Source organism: Lissotriton helveticus, chromosome 4_1 (genome assembly GCF_964261635.1).
Source record: "Lissotriton helveticus chromosome 4_1, aLisHel1.1, whole genome shotgun sequence".
Taxonomy (NCBI): Eukaryota; Metazoa; Chordata; class Amphibia; order Caudata; family Salamandridae; genus Lissotriton; species Lissotriton helveticus.
Window position 1 is genome coordinate 1,853,108,180 of NC_136063.1, and position 18,619 is coordinate 1,853,126,798.

Here is an 18,619-nt window from a genome sequence, read left to right on the forward strand (position 1 = left end):
GGGAAGGAAGGCCGCAAAGGAAATGCTAGTCTGGTGAAGACGTGGTAAAAAGGGTTTTAAAAGTGACAAGAGAAAGAGGTATCTGAGCCGTTGATAACAAAGAGATGCGATTTGATCCCATGGTTTAATCAACACCCAGGTGTCAATATGTGATAAGAATTTCCAGAAGTCTCATTGTTGGACAGCTTACCATTTGGTTAATGTAAAAAATGTTTTGCAAAGGAAGAAAACTGATCGTGGTCGGCGTGCGGCGTCCGTTTAATGACGTATATTGAACGGAATGAGGCCTAAGTGGGAGAAAGGAGGTGTAATTACACACTGAAATGCCACTAGAATGCGAATAAGAAACAAGGGGACCAAAGATTGAGTATGTGGATAAACATACCTCAGGCCCAAGGAACTGCCTGTTTGTCCTTATTAAAAAGACCCCAGGCCAGGTATCAGGGTCAAAAGGCCAAAGTGTCTCCAAGATTCCTTGACAATCTACGGGAACGGTAAGAGAGGAGTGAGCTATCGTGGTATGGGCGAACCTGGTTCATAAGAGTGAAGTTAATAAAAGTGTGCATAAAAACCTAAAAGCATGCTGTGGGGAAATTGTACTAAACGGAGTTGCCGCTGGGTTTTTTAAACCGAGAAGAACGTTGATGCCCCAGAAAATCTAGTGCATCTTAAGCATGCTTGAAGAAAGTCTTGCAGAACCGAGCTGCCGCTCCAACATGTTCGTACCATGAGGACTAAAAAGTTCCAAAATGTTCATACCATGAAGACTAAAAAGCGGCACCACATATGCTAGTGCCTGAGTCAGGAAAGTTGTGAAAATCTATTCAGGATCTAGAGCTTGGTTCAATTGTAAAAAACATTTGAACGCAACAACAGTTCGAGATGGGATGTCCAGCAGTAGGGTCTGAACCCCAAGTATAGGGCAAGCAACGTAAACTTCTTAAATATGTGCAATGATCTATCGCAGAATAAAAAGGCACCTTCAGTCTACGCGGTCTTACGTTCAAAAATGCCCTTGATCTGCCTCATAACTCACTTGAGTAAAACTGCAGTGTAACGTGTTCTTAATCCATGGCGGCTGACATGCAAAGCTCGGCGAGACATCCAATGAACTCGTAGGTTCCCACCATATTGCATGGATTGCATTAGTACTACTTCCGGGTGATGGAAGACTAGACCTCAAAAAACCAGTACCCGTGAAAATGTGGTGGTGGTTTCCGGTTAGAGAACGAAATGAACCACGCAAAGTAAGGGTGTATTACTAATCTAGTGGCAAAGTTGCAAGCCTTAACGCAGCACGAAGTTAAGTAAAAGGCATGATATTTAACTGTGCTTTAGAAACTTGCCAATGAGAGTATGGTTAATGAGAAGGTTAAATGCTGTGTATGCAAAAAAAAAACAGAGCGGGTGAAAACCTAGCTTTAGTTTAGTAGGAGACTGCTGGAGAGGTAGGGTGCACTAAAGAGAGGATTCAAGCATTAGCCACCTATTCGCTCATAAGAGGCGATTGTGAGGATCAGGTGTCAAGAGGATGATGGACAGTAGTCAATCGCGGCAATAGAAACTGAGCTGCTAAGTGGATCCCAAGTGGTAGCCATTTGAGAAGCAAAATGTAAATGATAAGAAGTGACAACATAATATAGAAGATAGTGAAAAGCGAGGTCAAATGGGAAGGAGGAGGAAAGCCAGAGTCATGGTACCAAGAAGCATGTGAAATCATCAGCGGAACACAGTCCAGCGTATTCTTTATAAACCTTGTTTATGGTATCTCTTAGCTTGTCCATAAACAGTTAGATTATCCTGTTGATCAAGGAACACATTCCAGGATGTGAGAAAGATTTAAGCGGTAAAACAATATTTGAGGTTATTTACATCCAGAGAATGTGATGTCATTGCAATAGAATCATGGTTGAGAAAGAAGCGATTGAGAAGTTTGAGAAGCATTGGTAATGTTATGAATTTGATGCGCGGGCAATAGGGTTACAGTGCAACACATCCAAAGGTTCAAACGTAGGACTATTAGATGATGTCATCTTTTGAGTGGGCGGGCAATAGGGTTACAGTGCCACCAATCAAGAGGTTAAAAAGCAGGTTTAGTTGGTTAAACCGAAAGTATGAGATGATAGTACAAGGGAGGGCACATCTGATACTCGATTGCAAATTAGAAGTATAGCATTTATACATTCAGAAAGGTCTTGATTCATTGATAGTCACCTGTCCCATGACCAAAACAAAGGGGTTTAACCGCATGCGTGCGGTAGGATTTCCGCCCGTACGCTGGGTTTTAGGGATTCGCACTTTACATGACGAGCTGGGCTCGTCATGAGCGTGCGAGGAGGCTACCTCATGACGAGCCCAGCTCGTCATCAGCGTCAAAGGGGTTAAGGTTATTCAAACAGTACAACAAGGGAACGCAAAATTCATAAATGCAGACGTCTAGTAATGGACTGTATAGTAATGAATAGTACTTGTGCATGCAGAAGATCCAGATACATTGGGGGAGTCTCATAGTGGCAAATGTTCTTAAGAAACGGAGACCTTTACAAGAAATAGTGCATTTCTTTGCCAGTATTGAGGCCTACTGTTTTTTTTGTTTAAATCTTTTTATTAGGGTTTTACATTTTCAAGCAATATCCCTTGAGGGACATACAACAAATCACAGGTCTGTTAGTATATACATAAACAGTGTTCACCATTAGTAATCATGGTTTTACAACAGCATATGGACTCCAGTCTCTGGAATGTAGCAGGTGTGATGAAGAAAGGGATCTAGAATGCGTCCCCTGAGTGTGCGTCAAGCTGTCTTATCGCTGCATGTCGGTCCTGCGTATGCCTGACCTCTCTCACGGTGTGGTAGCTGGGTCAGAGTGAATCTATTGCCCCTTCTGATAGCGAGGTACCCTCGTGAAGGTGTGCGTGTGATTATGTTTGCGTAACTGAGTCAGACTTTGAACCGCCAACTGAAACTAGGCTAGTAACGATGGAGGGGGGTACCTCCCAAAAGATAACCAGGGAAGAGAATGAAGGGGGGGTGGCGGGGGGGAGGGGAAGAACTGCGGTGGATGAGGGCAAGCGGCCCATGTGGGCAGTATGCAGACTGTCTGCCAGGCAGCGGGGGGTCGACGTGCATGGCCTAGAGGGGGGGGGGTAACAACCGGGCTCGCGATATCGGTAGGCAATCATTTGAGCAGAAAACGCCACTCGTCGTGTGTCCGCCTCTCTACTCATATTGAGACCTAGTGTTAAGGCTCGTAGAGTGCATATCCATCTAGCTTCCAGCTGTCTAAGTGCCAGTTCCCTATCGCCCCCTCTTGTGTTACTTGGGGCATAGTCTAGCCAATGGAAACAGAACTTTGTTTTGTCTACTCCACTTATGCACTTGTGAGAAACTAGTGCGTAAGCTGCGTCACCATTGAGTACTGCCCTATGATGTTCTTTAATGCGTGTTTTAAGCTGTCTTGCGCTACTACCCACTTAGATCTTGTCACATCCACAGATAAGTACATAGATGACAAAGCTGGTGAGACAGTTAATAAACTGCCATATCTTATGCTGCGTACCTGTGTTGTAGCTGAAGGTTGTAGTTTTGTTGCAGGCTAAGTAGCAAATGTTGCAAGTGCCACAAGTGTAGAATCCCAAGGGTTTGTGAAGCCAACCTTGTCGTTGTGGGGTCTTACACAAGGTGAAATGATACTGTTAACTCCAGGCATCCCCTTAAGTAGTGTCCAGTGTTTACCAAGTATTCTGAAGACCTCATGATTGAGTGCACAGTGAGTCGTGATGAAAGAGAGTCTTTGTTTTCCCTTGTCAATGTCCTTTTTCTTGCTCACTCGTGTGTCTTTCCTCCTTATGCCCCTGGCCCTAATTTCTGCCACCTTGAGGACACGCTGTTCGTAGCCTCTCCTTTTCAATCAGCCTGTTGCTAGCTTGGCTTGTGTGTCGAAGTTGGCCTCCTTGTTGCAATTTCTATGGACACGCAGTAGCTCTCCATAGGGGATAGCCTTTTTAGTTGAAGGTGGATGTGAGCTAGTGTAGTGCAATATGCTGTACATTACATTTTCCTTCCTGTGCAGTGTGCTTTGAATTGTATTGTTCTGAATGTACAGCTCAAGATCCGGAAAGTGTATTTTGGACTGTGACATCTCAAGAGTAATGGTGACATTGAGGGTGTTGTGGTTGAGGAAGATTAAATATTCCCTAAGCTTATGTCCAGAGCCTGTCCACAAGATGATGATGTCATCAATGTATCGGCCCGAGAACTGGATGTGCCTGGTCAAGTACGAAGCCATTCTTGACCATGCATGTCTGTGTTCCACCCACCCCATGAAGAGGTTGGCGTATGCGTGAGCAAATTTGGATCCCATGGCAGTCCCCTGCTGTTGTTTGTACGAGGTCTTATCAAACAAGAAAAAGCTGTTATGTAGGATGAGATTGATCATTTCTAGCAGCATTAGATTATCAGAATAGATAGTAGATCATCACCTGTCTCTTGGAAAGAAAAAAGTCTACTGCCATCTTGCAATGGGAAAACTGGATTGTTCAGTCACTAGATACATGCATTCCCAAAATTACCCCCAGTCATAAAACATATACAAAACAAGCCCTGCGGTACAACGCTCACCTCTTTGCACAGAAATACATTGCAAGAAACTAAAAAGGAACTGGAGAAAGGAATTTGACCCGGCGCTTAAAGTAAATCATAAAGCTTCAGTCAGATCCTATCACAACGAAATAAAGAAAGTGCAGCCAAATTCTATGAGGAAAAAATTACTTGAACTCCCAAAATGAACTATTTAGAGTGGTCAAAACCCTGTCCACTGCAAGTGATAGTAACATCCCTCCCCAAGTCACAAAAGAAAGATGCAACAAAATATTTATGATCAATTCCAGATCAATCCTGAACCTGCGTGAATGGAGGCAATCAAAAGCAGGGATCTGCCACCACCTCCAACTTTAGCACAATTCCCTAAGCTTGATGAACAGAGAATCATTAACCTAATAAAGACAACTAAATCTGGATCTCCATTAGATCCTGCATCCCCACGATTCTTATCCACAGTGGCAGAGGTTATATTACCTTCGCTTATGGAACATCTTAATCACTCACTAGATGCAGGTTTGGTTCCTAAGCAATGGAAGCATGCAGTAATTAAACCTCTATTGAAAAAAACCTCAGCTACATACAGCAATCGTGGCTAACCTGCGACCCATCTCATTACTTCCTTTTTTAGGAAAATTACTAGAGAAACATGTCAACCGGACATTAGTAAACTTTCTGGAAAATAATAACATTTTTCATCCCACCCAGAAGGGCTTCCGTACCCACTATAGCACGGAAGCAGCACTTCTGGTGGTCACAGAGGAGCTCAAAGCTATACTAGATAAAGGAGGCTCAGCCACTCTCTTACTACTGGATCTAAGTGCGGCATTTGACACCGTGGTTCATTCTATCCTAAGAGACAGACTACGGGAAGTGGGAATTGAGGACAAAGCATTACAGTGGCTCACTTCGTATCTGGAAAACAGATCCTACCAAGTCATGGACAAAGACTGCCTCTCAGATAGCTTACCAACTATTTGTGGCATCCCTCAGGGATCCTAAACAGCTGGGGCCTCTTCAGGGACACCAACCCAGGGTGCACAGCTTCAGACAGGTATCCGAACCATTCAATCAAATTCAGACATGGATGTCCACTTTTTAACCTCTTTATTCCATAAGTAATCCAGGGTAATCCATGTTTTCATCAACAAATGCATTCTTTTCTTAAATTCAACAAGTGGCTGTAGAGGCTATACTCATACACATAGAGGTGCATCATTATGCATAATCCAATGTAGAATATACAGTCCCAATGCATTTTGGGCAAGTTCTGCCCTTCCTCAGGGGTACTACAAGAGAAGCATTAGTGTCAAAACCAAGTGTTAGTGATGACAATTCATTAGACCATTTGTATTTGAACCTTTTCATGTGAAAGGGCTTTGCCACCATTTATTACTTCTGGGCCCCCATATTCCATCTGTGAAACTAAAAATGTGCAACCCTGTCATAGAAACCCAATAAAAAAACGTTCCTCCAAAACCTTACACCATGCTAAAAAAAATTCCTAATGCCATGCCCCAAATATTTTAGCTCCCCATTACCCAAAGAAACCTCATCTGCCGACAGCTAAAGTGCAATAACAGGTCAAACAAACATCTTTTTGGTAGTGTTTAAAAACGCCAAAGCCTGAAAGTTTAAGTCTAATAAAAGAAGAAATGTGCATATCTCCATGAAGTATACCCGTGTATTTAGTCATCCATGAATGCTCAAATCAAACCACCCCCGGTGTATGCGGTATTTGTAGGTATTTGTAGGTAGTGTCACATGAAATGACATCACGTGATACTGCATTGCGAGTAAACAAAAACAAAGTACTGAGATCTACGTGCTCCCCACAGCATATCCTAAACTCGTAAACCATGCTCTAATAAAAATGTAAACATAAATCCAAAACCTCACACTTGTAACAATTTCTACACAAAGAGTACTGTTTGTAATTGCACAAAAATTACACATGACTAGTGAAACAGAACACTTGAAACCTACCAATGTTCTCAGAGCCTTGAACTATGAGAGAAAGAATGAACCTTTAGTGTCCTTTTGATTTGTATTTTGACCAACAATGGTTCTTGTGTGCAATTCTTGCATCCGGGGTGCACTCTCAGGGATCCTCACTCAGCCCCACGCTGTTCAATATATATGTGGGCCAGCTTGCCACCTTAGTTCAGGACTTTGACTAGTTGGTGGTCTCCTTTGTTGATGACACCTAGCTGGTTGTCTCCCTAACAGAAGGACTTAATCTAGGAAATAAATAATTGGCTCCCTGCTTGGATAAATTGAGCCGCTGGATGTCAAGTTGCTGCCTAAAGCTGAATGGCAATAAGACCGACCTAATGTTATTAGGAAACCTAGCCATACAGAGGCCCCTGAGTAGCTAGCCAGATGACATGGCCCCCCAAACCCAAACCGGTAAAAAAACTTGCGAATCTGGTTGGACAGTTCACTAGCAATAAACCACCAAGCAAATACATTGTCTGGCATTTGCTTCTCGTTACTCTGAATCCTCAGGAAGATATTGGTATTGATCCCAGAGCATCTAAGGAAAACAGTCATTCAATCCCTCATAGTTTCCCTTCCGGAATACGGCAGCTCTCTTTATGTTGGCACACTCAAATATGTGTTAACCGCATGCGTGCGGGCGGAATTCCGCCCGTACGCTGGGTTTTGCGAAAGCGCACTTTACGTGACGAGCTGGGCTCGTCATGAGCGTGCGAGGAGGCTACGCCATGACGAGCCCAGCTCGTCATGAGCGTCGAAGGGGTTAAAGAGACTTCAGACCGTACAAAATTTGGAGGCAAGGCTCCTTTTAAAGGTTCCTAGTTATGTCTCCGTAAGAGAATGCGCTCCAACAGCTATATTCGCTCCCAATTGACACAATGATTAAGTTTAAATCCCTTTGTATCTCACATAGAGCAATAAATAACAATAGTCCTATAAAGCTCAGAGAGTTGGTAACCACTTATGCTCCAAGTAGACCGCTGAGATCCATGCATCTTCATCTCCTCAGTACAACCAGGATAAAAAGGATGAGGTGGGGAGGAAGATTGCACACTTAGTACCGACATTGTGGAACAATCTTCCACCCAGTCTCAGCGCACTGGAAAATGAACTCTCTTGTAGGAAGAAACTTAAGAATATGGCTGGTGCCCTGGTAATGTACCAGAGGTCACTCGAGAATCCACGAATCCTCCACGGTACTCTATTCCCTGTGGAACCGCGGATCCATCAAAGGCCCCGCACCTTTGTCCACCACTCTGCAAAAACGCCTTCTGGCGCACTACTGGTTGGGTGATGAAGTTCCCTTGGCTGCTGAGGGTTTTTGAGGTACAAAAGGGGGTGGTGATGGATGGAGCATCTGAACTAATCAAACACTCACACCCAGTCAACAGATCTGGGTTTCATCCATCACCGTTCTTTAGCCCACTCTGCCAGCCCAGTTCAGACATGGCCATATGCAAATCAGTCTGACCCCATGCCTCATGGGAATACCAAGCAATGCCTTCCCTGGACCGGAAACAAGCTTCCTAGGAACGGTTTCTGGCATTTCAGCCGTCTTTAGCCAGGCTTGCTTGAATCCAGTGGCAAAGTGAGCAACGGACTCACGTCTGAGGATGCCCTGCCAACTTATGGTGAACAAAGCGGTACAAAGGGGGGTGGTGATGGACGAGGCATCTGAACCAATCAAACACTCACACCCAGTCAACAGATCTGGGTTTAATCCATCACCGTTCTTTAGCCCACTCTGCCACCCCAGTTCAGACATGGCCATATGCAAATCAGTCTGACCCTGTGCCTCATGGGAACAGTCCAGCCCGAACTGCCAAGCCATGCCTTCCCTGGACCGGAAACAAGCGACCTAGGACCTGTGTCTGGCATTTCAGCCATCTTCAGCCAGGCTTGCTTGAATCCAGTTGCAAAGTGAGCAAGGGACTCACGTCTGAGCATACCCTGCCAACTCATGGCTAACAAAGCGTTACAAAAGGGGGTGGTGATGGACGGAGCATCTGAACCAATCAAACACTCACACCCAGTCAACAGATCTGGGTTTAGTCCATCACCGTTCTTTTGCCCACTCTGCAACCCCAGTTCAGACATGGCCATATGCAAATCAGTCTGACCCTGTGCCTCATGGGAACATTCCAGTCCGAACTGCCAAGCCATGCCTTCCCTGGCTCGGAAACAAGCTTCCTAGGACCGGTTTCTGGCATTTCAGCCGTCTTCAGCCAGGCTTGCTTGAATCCAGTGGCAAAGTGAGCAAGGGACTCACGTCTGAGCATACCCTGCCAACTTATGGCAAACAAAGTGGTACAAAAGGGGGTGGTGATGGACGGAGCATCTGGGTTACAGCTAAGGTTTTTCGGGAGGGAATTCCAGATAGTAGGGGCATTTCCAGAGAAGGAGCGAGATTGTGTGGCTTTCTTTTTGTGAAGAGGAGGGATTAGGAGGAGGGCGTTGGATCTTCTCAGAGGACGAGTGGTACCAGCAATAAGGTCACACGGAAGCTTTGATGCGATGCGTAATGTGAAAGCGTATTCGTAGCGTATGCTAAGAATGATTAGCAGTACAAACTATGGTGCGATCACGCTCTCACTGTCAAATCAGAGCACAGGGCGCGCTATGAGAATGGTTACAAGTGGTCACTCATTGGAGATCCGATTCAGCTGTGTGGCTAATCCATGGTATCATAACGTTACCTTTTAGCCTGTTTGAGGTTTGCATGAAATACTATGCTATAGGCAGATATGGATCTTTAGGCAGCGCTTATCTCCATGAAGCTTGGTTATTACCATTTACATATAGGTGCCTGAGGGAGGGAAAAGAAGTTTATCTGAATGGCGAGGATTGTACAATAGCACCAGATCACTCCTTAATTTGTAGACACATACAATTGCATGGCTCTTGTAATCAAGGTGCGCCTAATTTGGCCTGAATTTTGAAAGGCACCCCGACACCTGCTATCATAACAACGTTCAGTTTACTGGCAAACAAGAGTTATTTACTTTGAAATAATGCAGATTGTTGTGCGATGTTAGCAGGCATCACTTACATGATTACGGTAACTGAGCGTGTGGTTTGCTATAAAAAACGCTGTGTTTACTCCTCTGCATGGGAAGCTGGATTTTTCCATCTGGCCGTCGATTCCGACCTTGAAAGCAGAGTCAACCAAATGAGCCGTATAAGAGCGCTATTGTCTCAAAAAGAGGTTGCTCTGACATCTGCTAGAGAAACATTTGTCCTTCATGTAGCAAACACCCGCACAGAAGTGCATGCTTTATTAAATACAGACGTGCCCCTGTATTTTGGGGAGTTAATTCAGACTATCTTTAATGCGTCCTTGACTACGGGGTTACCTTACTTTTTTAAAGTTATACGCAGTGGCCTTGTGACTTCTTTTCAAACTATATTTGGTGTCTTGTCGGCATTTTTTCATTATTTTTTTTTGGTGGATTTCCCTTAATACTCGCATTAGATGCCGGTGTGCTTCTATTAATTTGTTTACTTAAGTATGGATGAACATCCTGCAGCACACGACAATATTTCTTGGCTGTTGCTGCTCCACAGCCGAATGCTTAGTCATTACGGAGTGCGCTGCCTCTGGCTACATTGAGTGCAGGTTATGGATTATTGTTTCGATTTTCCTTTTTCACATGCGTTCAACCTGTCTTCCATGGCCTGAGCTGCGATTTTGACTGGGCCCTGGATTTGTGTCTCTGCAGTACGGTGTCTCCCAACGCGGATTATGACCAGCTGCTGAGCCCCTTAGTGGTTCATGACTTGCTCTGTTCTGGCGTCGGGATTATGGCCTTAGCAGCAATACATGGAATAATGGCATGATGTGTTGGCACGCAGTTACACTGAAGATGACCCGAGTTTTCCTACGATGGTGATAGAGGCTCCGGTCGTTGAGGAACATGTATGTTCATTCCCACTATTGAATTGGATGACTGAAATGTTTTTAGATGAGAACAATGACTTCCTCTTGGAGGCTGTTGCTACATACTGTGCTTATACGCTGTTGGATTAAGACTCTTTGATTTTTCTACCTATTCTTTATTATATAGTTACTGCTTTCTATGAAACAGTGAATAATTTTTTGGGCAAATTTGAACTTGACTCTGCTTTTCAGGCTTGGACTCTGCGTTCGTAATTCGCCCACGTTAATATCACATGCTTCAATCAAGGAAGTGCGTCGTGGGGCTGAGCCTTTCACTCACACGTGTTAAGTTAGCATGGGTTTATTAGAAGCTTAAACGCCATTTTTGCTTTCCTGCTCTGCTTTGCACACGATACGCACTTGCGATATTGTTTAGAGAAGGCTGAGTATTTTGCTTCACATGAGAATAATTTGTTATGCTACATTTGTAGACTGCCTCGCTAGTTTAGTGTGTATAGTGAGAGCATGGAACATCAAGGTTATCTTGGACACTGTGTCTGTAATTCGGAATGATCCTCGCATGTTCGAGCCATAACACTTATGCAGCTGTGGTCACCTCTGATACTGGCGCATTTAATAATGCACCGTGCAGGCATGATTACACAAAGTTGGAGAACATTCGTATCCTGACAGTTTGTGCAGAACTCAATGTGATCCACTACTGATGAGTACCAGAGGTATGGGTACGCCCATGTAATCCTTTGAGACCTTCTGTAGTTACAAACTAACCTGCTAGGTAGGGAGGGTGAAATCTAGGTATATTTTAAATCTGTTCCCCTTTAGCATTATAAGATGCTTTCTCCCTTTGTATTTTATGAAATAGTAACAATGCTGACAACCTTGTTTCTGATAATATGTTTGCTTGTATTATCTAAGGTACTGCTCATGAGATTACGGCGTTAGAAATAAACATTTCATACTTGCACGTGTCTATTTACTCCTTGTTTTGGACTGGTGTAAGACTATAACGAAAGAGTGCTCTTGTTATCCACCTTACTTGAGGTAATCTAAGTCGCATGTTCTGGGTTGACTAGTCATTGGTGTTTTTGCTATAGGACGGAGAACCAATGAGTCACTGATTGCTAGTCTGTTAGGGGTTTGGGTACTAAGGTGGGTTTTGGAACACCATAATTCACTGAGGTCCTAAGTCTTTATGCACAGTTCTATGTAGGAGCAGAATACCTGCAACAGTAGTTACACAAAAAGGCTCGATAAAGGGCTTTGAGTTTGAATCAGAATATGAAATTGAAGAATAATTGATAACCGCAGCCAAGAAAGGGAGCAAGTATGCAAATTTCACTATGCCTTCGGCCGGGGTAGTTGTTACAATAAAAAGGCTCAATAAAGGCCTGCACTTTGAATAGGAATATGAAATAGAAGAATAGTTGATAATGACAGCTAAGGAATGCAGCAAGTAGTTGTGCGTATGTGTGGATGATGTGTTGATTGAGTGGAAGATGAAAAAGGTGAAAAATAAGAAAGGCTGGAAACACGCAAACTACCCACTGCCTTGTCAGTGAAGTGGATCTTTGGATTTCTAGCTCATTACGCAGATAGGGTGTTGGATTCCGCAGTGGGAGCAAGAGAAACGAGTACCACATCTAAGGAAGCAAGCTAGTGCACAAAGTACACACAGTGTGCGGTAGAAAGGATGCAAGAAAGGACGCAAGTGTGCAAATTACCCACTGCCATTCACTGGTAGTAGTTACCAAGAAGGCTGAATAAAGGGCCTGCACTTTGAATTTGAATTAAAGAAGAATAATTGATAACCCCAGCCAGGAAAGGCAGCAAGTAGGTGTGTGTATGTGTGGATGATGTGTTGATTGAGCGGAAGATGAATAAGGTGAAAAATAAGAAAGGCTGCAGACATGCAAACTTTCCACTTCTTTGTAAGGGAATTGGGTGTTTCGTTTTCCAGTGCATATATATATATATATATTCACTGAAAAAAACATAGGTTTCACACACGTGATGTCATGAGTGACGTCACTGACCATGTCATGAGTGATGTAATATGTGACGTCATCAGCAGTGGATTGCGGGCGCGCGAGTTATAGTTAGCTGAACTAACTATAACGGGGGAATTTCAAAGGTTTAGTATGAGTGAAATGTCCAGCTAACTATAACATGTGTGAAACCTATTGTTTTTTCAATGAATTTGCAAGGTTTTTTAAATGCTAATTCCTAACTATAATGTGTGTGAAACCTATGGTTTTTTCAGTGAATATATATCTCCACAAAGGACATGCTACTCTTCGCAACATGAAACAGGCCACTCCAGCATGCTGTAGCATTATTTCAGATTTTTATTGGAGCCAGAAGCAGCATGACGCGTTTCACCTCCCACGAGGCTTAATCATATGCACAGTTTTCTCTTGATGGGTTTGTTAGCTTTTTTAAAACGTAACTAAAAACATTGAAGAAGGACTGATATCCACCAGTTCAATTAAAGCGGCAGTGGATGTTTTAACATAAATGCACGTAGCTTCTCTTTCATGCAGTCACAGTGAGTACTTTTTTATTATTTATATAACGAAGATCCTTTGAAAATCAAGTATTTTCATTATAGTCGTGTCCCATCACTGCACAGTTTCCCAATTGTCTTAAATTGTAGTACTCGGACCACTATGCCCAGAATCCAACATCACTACTTTTTTTCACCTACTTGGTACTTCAATGTTGTTATTGGCAAAATTCAAACCTTGTTGTCACTACAACCCTCATACATAGCGTAGCCTTTACCAGAATAGTTCCATTCTGTGGCTTATGATAAAGATATATAATAAATACAATCCAACTTCAACGAAGAAGAGGCACATACTCAGGTAAGTAGGGATAAGGCTAATTTATTATAACTCGGGTCTCCCTCGACTCCGCATTGAAAAGAGAGACACATTTCGCCTGCACAGCAGGCTTTATCAATCTACTTGGCATCAAGAAGTGCATGTTTAAATAGTCCTCCCCTACAAGGAACTAGAAAACCTCTATAATGACCTATATGTGTTTACAGTTAGGCATTTATGCTCATTTACAATTTACATAGGATGCAGACATATCTATCAAATCATTCACTTAGATCTGGAGTTTAATTTCTTCTTTACTTTTATTAGATATCATCCTTATATCATTTTTGTTTTTCTCATTTTTTTTGTAACAATCTTATCAAAAAACATTTAAATACAGTGACAATGACATATGTGTATATACATATAAAAAAGTCAAATTCCAACTTTCTCGAACTTACGCCACATCTGGCGCCTATGTAAGGTTTTCATACTTCCATCTAGAAGGTCTAAAGACATTAAGGTTTGGTTTTCTAAACTTGGGAGCTTATTCATGTTAGGCTCTATACCTGGGAAGTACGCAATCTCTCGTACCATTAACAACTTAGAACTAAAATTTGATTTCATATTTTACACAACAATAAAAAAGTGGTAAATTATCACCAATGGTTATTTATTTTATGTATATTCCTTAACATTAATAAATCACAACTTAGTACTCAAGATAAAGATATCGAAATCGATAGAGTTGTCTTACTCGAGTTCCAGCTCCATGTTTAAATACCTATCCCTACATCTCTTAAAAGTCCCTTCTTTGTGTCGATCAGTTGACCTAATAACACACCCAAGTATAGTCCTATACCTATCTCTATGCGTTTTGAACCGACCCAGCTGTAAATGATCAAGCTGTGCTACCGCCATAAAACCGACTGGTGCACCTTTGATCGATGTCAGTGGCAGTGACATCGGCCGGAGGCGCCCTTCGTGGAGACGTGATTCCTTAGAAACGCAGGTAAGCGATACACCGTAACGCTATTTCCCCAGGTTATGCGTGAGCACTTTCAGCCCAGTTTAACTCATTACGGCATCCTCAGTAATCTCATTGTCCCCTGCTTTTTAGAGACGCATTGCCGGAAGGGAATCTGAACAGCCTCAAAGCATTTCCGCTCGCGAGCCAGATAATAGGTAAGGAAAAGAAACCCCTTTTTGCTTGCGTGACTAAGTTCTAACTTAATTAAAGCAATTTGGAAACGTTGCAGACTATAACAAACAAAATTCGAGCAGGTCGGGTAGACGTACAGTGAGCATAAGAGGCACTGAGAGGTTTAAAATACGACCATAGAGATGCTCCAAAAGACGGAAGGTTAGTTGGAGTCAAACGCCCCTTAGTATCTAGGCAGAAATAAAATTACAGCATTAAAACTTCGGGGAACGTATTGCGGTGGATACTAAGAGTCTGCAAGATAATATGTCATCGCCCTGTAACTACTTTACATAGAGGCGTGGATAGGTGAGGTCACAGATATCTGACCCTCATCTCGCTTGTTTCTATTTATTCCAGAATCACAAACTACCACCGTCGAGCTGGGTGCAAGCCGTGGAAAAGATTAAATCTATGAAATCAGTACACAGGCTGTACATAGTCCAGACCAAAATTGGTAAATCGGAAATAACGATGAACCCTAAAATTTTATATATGGTAAAATATCAAGTTAAATAACTCATTGGGGCATTCATATACTTTCCCTGCAGGAATACAAATCTGCCAGCTGAGCCATATCATCTGAGATCAGTAGAGATATACCGTTCAGACATAGCGAAAAAATAAAGCTAATTCACAGGTAGATCGCTTTCGCCTATTCTGCCTGTACTGCACGACAGCACTTTGCATGTTTGCATGCTCTTTCAAGTTAGCAGATGAGCAAAGACACACACTTTATCTCTTCTCTTTTCTCTTTTTTTCCTCAAGTTTATTCCTTGCGTCCCAACATCTTGGGATCATACCATTTTATGCTAAAAACAGTTCTCTTAAACTTTGGGATATAAGGCACTACCTGCGTAAATGCACTTGATCACCTGACTATGTCCGTGATTTCTATCACAAACTAGCACATAGCATGAACAGTTTATCGACTTAAAAATGTATAGTTAGGATGCACAGACATTAATGATGGAATTTATGTTCTAATTTCAGATATACGTGAACCCCTTGTTTTTATTTAGTATGTTGTCCAGTTTACATGTTGGCCCTGAAGAAGGTGATGTAAAGCAATGATACCACCGAAACGTACGTAGGCCGTACGCACCGAAGACCCTCATATAAACCATAACCAAAACTTTGGAAATAGAAAGGAAGATATAACGAAAGACCATTAATCCTTAGTACAAAATTAACATCTTGAGGAGTCTACGAAAGGACATAATACACGTTTTCACTTTTTTCACTGTGTTTGTCATGTTAGTTATGTCTAGATAGTGAGTATGAGAGATTGAGTATGTATGACTGATGGTATGAAAGATAGAAACAACACTTTGGGGTTCTTTGACCAGAAAAGAATTAACTTTGTATTTTTTTATATGTATATACACATATGTCATTGTCACTGTATTTAAATGTTTTTTGATAAGATTGTTACTAAAAAAATGAGAAACAAAAATGATATAAGGATGATATCTAATACAAGTAAAGAAGAAATTAAACTCCAGATCTAAGTGAATGATTTGATATGTCTGCATCTTATGTAAATTGTAAATGAGCATAAATTCCTAACTGTAAACAAATATAGGTCATTATAGAGGTTTTCTAGTTCGTTGTTGGTTGGCTTCTCCCTCCTCTAGACCTGAAAGCATCACTGGGAGTACCCTTGTTACCCATGCTAAATAGTCCTCCCCTCCCATTCAGGCATACATGGACATAAAGAATGGACTAAGCGATTGGAAACTGAACTGGTAAGACATGCTATTGACGTCATAAATATAAAGTGCAAAGTGCATAAAGTTAATAGATACAAATTAACAGCTTAGTGCACAATCTGCATGTTTTACCCCAGATGAAACATAATTCTTTAGTAAATTCAAGCACAGGAATTATGTGTACATGTACTCTACCCTGGGAGTTAGCAAGTCATAATGACAAGCCACGGAGCTTTAATGTTCATCAGATAAATTGTGCCAAAAATCTCAGGATATGCTGCCCACCCAAAATTAATTCATGAAATAAAAGAGTAATCAAAAGAGATACTGTAAGTAAAACATCATGCTATAAATAACGATCACATTCTTTAGTAGACACCACACGGCCTCGTTGCTAACACAGAACATTGTTCCTCAAGTTAAGAGTAGGGCCATGGCCTACAGAGCAAGATTGATCTGAATACATGAATGCATGTGCATATTTGAACAAACACACGAAGAGACGAAAGGCTCGTAGCAATCCAATTACACCAGCTGCGTTCAATTTCAAGCATCATGCCGGGCTCCAGGTAGGAACTACTTCTCCCTATGGAACTACAAAGCCCATAATCCCCTGTGAGCGGCCTTGCAAAAACAAAGTCTATTAATCCATATCAATGTGTGAGTTCAAAAATACAAGTGCTTGTTCCATAGGCTTTGCCAAAGACCGAATAAATGTTCCTTAAGGAGGGTCGCAAGTCCATAGTCAAGGCAGCAGTTGTAGAAAAATATCGGTAGTGTCAACAAGTGCAAATAGCACAAAAACTACCAAAGTCATGGACACATCTACGGGGTTGGAGGAGACCTATGAAAATAAATTCAATATACCAAAACCAACCTCACCGCTTCTGCGTCTGCATCCACGGTGCCCAGTCACCAAAGGGCGCCAGTATATTGGGCAAGGCATTTCTGGCTGCAGGATGCAGACATACATGCTGGCAGTCGGCGAGACCGCCCGCTCCGCAATCTGGAAACCCTACAGCCGTCATCATCAGTCCTCTTCCCGGCGCGTACTCAGGGGGCTCCACTGCATAGCACTCCCGTGCTCCTCCAAAGACATTTGAGATCAAGAGAAGAGCCACAAATACGGCTGTTGGTACATGTGCAGCACCGACCACCGACGCTGTATTTAAATAATAAATACCATCCAACTTCAACGACGAAGAGGCGCGTTCTATATATAGTATAGAAAATCACTGAACAACCAATGGTTAAAATTACGTTATAGGTAAGTGTTGACATAAGGTAAAATTAACATTTACAACCAAAAAGCTTACTAAGGTAATTATAACTTGCACCCCACTCCATGCACTGCCTATATATTAAATCACTTGTGACATGTTAAATCACATCACTGATGACACCCAAAACTTGGACAATAGCTTAAATCCTGCCACTTCTCAAAAAAACAAATGTAGACACCTCAGATCCCAGTAACTACAGGCCCATTTCTCGTCTCCCTTTTCCGGCAAAGATGGCAGAGAAAGACATCAATCAGGAATTAACTGCTTTTGTAATCACTTGCCCGACACGACTCAATACGGCTTCAGAGCGGAGCATAGCACAGGACTTGCTTTGATTACGGCATCAGAAGATATTAGACAGACGCTTGATGAGGGTGCAAATGCTACCCTAATTTGTTAGATCCTTCGGCAGCATTTGACATGGTCAGTCATGACATGCTTATTGAACTTCTTTACTTCCTAGGTATTAGAGATACAGGTCTCGCTTTGCTAAAATCTTTATTTCTTGGACATGAGCAACATGTGGTGTCTATGGTAAAACCGAGGTTTTGATTTTTGGAAACAACACTTCATTTTAGTCACCAATATGGTGGCCACCAGAGAGAATTCTTCCCATTCCAGTTTTAAACGTTAAAAACGTAGAATTCATGTTTGACAGTTCTCTGTTATTTGAAAACTAGATCAACATCATTACTTGTTCGTCTTTCTACACCAGGCGTCCCCAACCGGTCGATCGCGAGCTACCGGTAGCTCGCCAATGGGTAGGTAGCTTGCGCTGGTAGCGTCGCAATTTAGTAGCCCATTGACATTGTTGGAATATTTCGGCCTTTTTTCATTGTGTAGTAGACGTTCGCCCTACCCAAACAAGCTGTTCCGATTGGCTTAACTGAGGAGGGGCGGGCCAAAGAGTATTACGTTGATCTTCCAGTAGCCTATGCACCGCCGCCACTTGCCTTTCAAACCCTGGCACCGAGCTTTCCATCCTGCGCGTTGAGTGCGCAGGTCTTTGCAGTCCAGGGCACATGAAATCCAAACAAAATAAAAACAGATTAGAACGCTGCCTTGAAATAGAGAATATTTATGACAGTCATGATCTCTGTTGTTT

The 18,619-nt window shown here is 42.4% G+C and overlaps 1 long non-coding RNA gene across 2 annotated transcripts in view; it reads left to right on the forward strand.

Moving 5' to 3' along the window:
• The first annotated feature begins 14,198 nt into the window (after positions 1–14,198).
• LOC144827707 (uncharacterized) overlaps positions 14,199–18,619 on the forward strand; it is a 66,214-nt gene continuing 61,793 nt past the window's right edge. Inside the window, exons 1-5 of one of the 2 annotated variants that reach the window (XR_013610319.1) lie at positions 14,199–14,330; positions 14,439–14,503; positions 14,880–14,976; positions 15,071–15,159; positions 15,513–16,015. This is a non-coding gene — a long non-coding RNA (uncharacterized LOC144827707). Of the gene's footprint in view, positions 14,331–14,438; positions 14,504–14,879; positions 14,977–15,070; positions 15,160–15,512; positions 16,016–16,220; positions 16,268–18,619 lie in introns of those variants that run through there. The other variant, XR_013610320.1, reaches the window with a different exon arrangement.